This window comes from Moschus berezovskii, chromosome 9, assembly GCF_049115385.1.
Source record: "Moschus berezovskii isolate FMDL1 chromosome 9, NW_MosBer_1.0, whole genome shotgun sequence".
In the NCBI taxonomy this organism is placed as follows: Eukaryota; Metazoa; Chordata; class Mammalia; order Artiodactyla; family Moschidae; genus Moschus; species Moschus berezovskii.
In genome coordinates, this window is record NC_142468.1 from 110,040,088 (window position 1) to 110,044,915 (window position 4,828).

The following is a 4,828-nucleotide window of genomic DNA, read 5'->3' on the forward strand; positions in this document are numbered from 1 at the left end:
AGGTCAGGAAGCAACAGTCAGAACTGTACATGCAACAACAGACTGGTTCCAAATAGGAAAGGGAGTGCGTCAAGGTTGTATATTGTCACCCTGCTTATTTAACTTCTATGCAGAGTACATCATGAGGAACGCTGGGCTGGAAGAAGCACAAGCTGGAATCAAGATTGCTGGGAGAAATATCAATAACCTCAGATATACAGATGACACGATCCTTATGGCAGAAAGTGAAGAGGAACTCAAAAGCCTCTTGATGAAAGTGAAAGAGGAGAGTGAAAAGGTTGGCTTGAAGTTTAACAGTCAGAAAACAAAGATCATGGCATCTGGTCCCATCACTTCATGGGAAATAGATGGAAAAACAGTGGAAACAGTGTCAGACTTTATTTTTTGGGCTCCAAAATCACTGCGGATGCTGATTGCAGCCATGAAATTAAAAGACGCTTACTCCTTGGAAGGAAAATTATGACCAACCTTGATAGTATATTAAAAAGCAGAGACATTACTTTGCCAACCAAGGTCCATCTAGTCAAGGCAATGGTTTTTCCCGTGGTCATGTATGGATGTGAGAGTTGGACTATGAAGAATGCTGATCGCCGAAGAATTGATCCTTTTGAACTGTGGTGCTGGAGAAGACTCTTGAGAGTCCCTTGAACTGCAAGGGGATCCAACCAGTCCATTCTAAAGGAGATCAATCCTGGGTGTTCATTGGAAGGACTGATGCTAAAGCTGAAACTCCAATACTTTGGCCACCACATGCGACGAGTTGACTCACTGGAAAAGAGTCTGATGCTAGGAAGGATTGGGGGTGGCAGGAAAAGGGGACGACAGAGAATGAGATGGCTGGATGGCATCACCGACTCGATGGACATGAGTTTGAGTGAACTCCGGGAGTTGGTGATGGACAGGGAGGCCTGGCGTGCTGTGATTCATGGGGTCGCAAAGAGTCGGACACGACTGAGCGACTGAACTGAACTGAACTGAAAGAAAATTTAAATATAAGTCTGTGGCTTTGCTGAATCAAGAAGCCCCCAGTTAATATTTAGAAAACACCTGTTTGGACTAATAACATTGTTGATAGAACTTATTATAGAGGGATAACCAAACAAAGTCTCTATCTCAAAACCAGTGCTAAATCAATCTCAGAGTTGAGAGGAAGAAAAGGGGAATCTAAAAATTACAAGTGCAGACATGATCTAAGATCCTTGTCCTTCTGGATCCACGCTTCCTTCAGGGTCTTCATCATTATAAATGTTCTCAGCCATCTGCCACACTTGCATGATATTGTCTTCTGATACAGAACAAATCACCCAAGGTTCGTTGGGATTCCAGGAGAATTCAGATATCTTGGCAGTGTGACCACCATGAATAAACAACTCTGGTGGCCCATCTTCTGGGGATTGTTCCTTTCCAATTTTACTTAAATCCCAGACATTCAGTCTACGATCAGTACCACTGGAAGCCAAAATAGTCTCATTGTGAGGCGACCACTGAACCTGGAATATTTCATCCTTATGTGATTCAAAGGAATGCAACTTAAGTTTCAGATTTCTCAGATCCCACAGGGCAACAGTCTTGTCAGCTGATCCTGTGGCAAGAATGAACTCACTATAAGGATTGAAAGAAAGGCTGTTCACTTCAGCAGTGTGAGCATCAACTGAGTGGCTTGGTTTGGAAATATTGTTTGAACGAGTGTCCCAGATCATGAGTTTCTGATCATCAGCAACCGACCCAAAGAGGGACTCATGGAGCAGATGCCAGGAGACATCCTCTACTACTGCCGTGTGCCCCGTGAAGATGGTCTTCACATCCACAGCTTTCCCTTCCTTTGGAACATCACTTATGTCCCACAAGCAGATGGTGTGGTCATCTGAAGCACTCAGTAAGTGCCCACTGAGATTTGAGTTCCAACAAAACCCATAGCCTTCCTTCTGATGTCCACGGAGACGCACGTCTGGGTTGCACTCTCCAGAAGGGTCTAGTTTAGAAGGATGTTTTGTACAGTCAAAACAAGAACATCACTGGATGGAGTCTTTGTTGCATTGATGCAAGGGTTCTGGGGCATATAGCATGCCCTGTTTACCTCTCCTTCATTTCTATTTCAATTTTTCCACTAACCGAGCCAAAACCTCCAAATTCTTTTTCACTGTCGTAGTGTGAAGCGTCAAACTGAGCATCATCGTTAGGGAGCTGCACGCTGGCTATCACAAGGTGGTTTTGTTCATCTGACGTGTGTGTCCCCAGGACAATTCGATGAATACTGAAATCTTTCCCTTCTGGTCTGGTTACATCTGGAAGCCACTGTGCAGTTAGGCTAGGCCACTCCAGAGCATGGGTCATAACCAAATAAAGAAAAGGGGTGTTCTTTTTCCATATTTTGTATTCTTCATTGAGCACACGTTCTTTTACTGTGTCATCAAAGGCTGCTTCCTTGTCGGCCATGGTGGGTAGGCAAACCAGTGGGGATTCCCGGGGTTGAGCATTGCGGGAGAGGCAGGGAGCCTGTGAGCCCTGTCTTTCTGAGAAGGCAATCGGCTTTCTGTTTCCTGGGGGCTCCAAAAGCATAGGGCTCTGAAGCCTTGAGGAAGTAAAGGAAGATGCCAGTGAAGGGTTTTCTAGGACCACTCATTAAATGAGTTGGTTAGAGGAGAAAAATCTCTAAATGTAACAAAGTAAAGAACTGCCCCATGAGGACCAAAAGTTCAACTAGGTCCACATGCCAAAAAATGCATACAATATTCTATTCTATTTTCAAACTTTTTTTGCAGTGTAAGGTATGCAGATAAGAAAATAACAGAAGCAGTTATCAAAATCACTCATTTGACACCAATCCTATGGCAATACACTGCCCTTGACTTGCTTTTCTGGATTTCTCAAGATTAAAAACAATTTAAATCTTCCATTTTGTACTTTGTGTTTGAATATATCTTTCAAGTACTTAAAGTGACTACTGAGACATATAACAGGGGTAAAAAATAAAAATAATTATTTTTATTGGAAGTTACCAATAAACAACTATTTCAATGACTAACTGGAAATGATGGAAACAAGAAATCTGTCTGATTTAAGAAAATGTACTCTCTCTTACACTTGGGCTGGATGAAGCACAAGATGGAATCAAGATTGCCAGGAGAAATATCAACAACCTCAGATATGCAGATGACACCACCCTTATGGCAGAAAGCGAAGAAACTAAGGAGCCTCTTGATGAAAGTGAAAGAGAAGAGTGAAAAAGTTGGCTTAAAACTCAACATTCAGAAAACTAAGATCATGGCATCTGATCCCATCACTTCATGGCAAATAGATGGGGAAACAGTGGAAACAGTGACAGACTTTATTTTTGGGAGCTCCAAAATCACTGCAGATGGTGACTGCAGCCATGAAATTAAAAGATGCTTGCTCCTTGGAAGAAAAGTTATGACCAACCTAGACAGCATATTAAAAAGTGGAGACATTACTTTGCCAACAAAGGTCCATCTAATCAAAGCTATGGTTTTTCCAGTAGTCATGTATGGATGTGAGACTTGGACTCTAAAGAAAGCTGAGTGCCAAAGAATTGATGCTTTTGAACTGTGGTGTTGGAGAAGACTCTTGAGAGTCCCTTGGACTGCAAGGAGATCCAACCAGTCCATTCTAAAGGAGATCAATCCTGGGTGTTCATTGGAAGGACTGATGCTGAAGCTGAAACTCCAATACTTTGGCCACGTAATGCGAAGAGCTGACTCGTTGGAAAAGACCCTGATGCTGGGAAAGATTGAAGGCGGGAGAAGAAGGGGACAACAGAGGATGAGATGGTTGGATGGCATCACCGACTCAATGGACATGAGTTTGAGTAGACTCCGGGAGTTGGTGATGGACAGGGAGACCTGGTGTGCTGCAGTCCATGGGGTCACAAAGAGTCGGACAAGACTGAGTGACTGAACTGAACTCTGTCTTATAAAAGGCAGAAAGAGACACATTCAACTAGTCAAACACCTGGCAACACCTGAATCCATCTTATTGACCCAGAGGGCAACTGCCACATTCATCACCACCAGAATTCTTAGCATAATAAAAAATGACTTATGGTTACCAGTTAGAAATATCACATGAAATAATGGAATGATAAACCCATTCAGGAGAAATTAAAATTGCCTGGTAGATTTACAATAGCTACCAGGCTTAATTTTCATTATGTAACCAGAAATAACCCTATGCTTGCTTCACAGGACAGACCTCTCCCTGTGTCCTCTGCCTGCCTCTTGTAGAAAAACTTCAGCCTCCTAGGCCTTCCCTGAGTTTCAAAGAATACATTTTATCAGAGTAAAGAGAAATGCAGAAAGAAGGGAAAATAGTCAAGCAAGACAAAAATAATAATAGATTAGCCATTAAACAAAGTCAAAGATTTTTAGTTTCTCCTCAAAGGCTACAGATAATACTCTGAGCCACATCCTTTGCGCTGTTTTGCAGATACTAAAACCTAAAACCCCCACCAGGTGAGAAAAGTTAACTGTATGCTGACCACAAGCAGATAGACCCCAGAATGGTTGGAACCTGAAGGTTGAGAATGTTGACTTCCAGTTACCTCACCATCAACCAATCAGAAGGATAACCACAAGCTGATCACATACCTCACAACCCCTCTCCCTCACCCTGTCTCTAAAAACCTTTCTCTGAAAGCCACTGGGGACTTTGGGCCTTTTGAAAACTAGCTGCCTGCACTCCTTTCTTGGCACCCTGCAATAAACACTGCACATTGCTTCACCAAAACCCAGTGGCAATAGATTGGCTCTACTGCTCCCAGGCGAGCAGACCCAAGTTTGCTTTTGTAACAAATACATGGCTGTATGGAGAC

The 4,828-nt window shown here is 42.9% G+C and overlaps 1 pseudogene; it reads right to left on the reverse strand.

The window, feature by feature from the left end:
• Window positions 1-1,190: 1,190 nt before the first annotated feature.
• Window positions 1,191-2,436, reverse strand: LOC129563082 (histone-binding protein RBBP4 pseudogene; annotated as a pseudogene).
• Window positions 2,437-4,828: the final 2,392 nt, after the last annotated feature.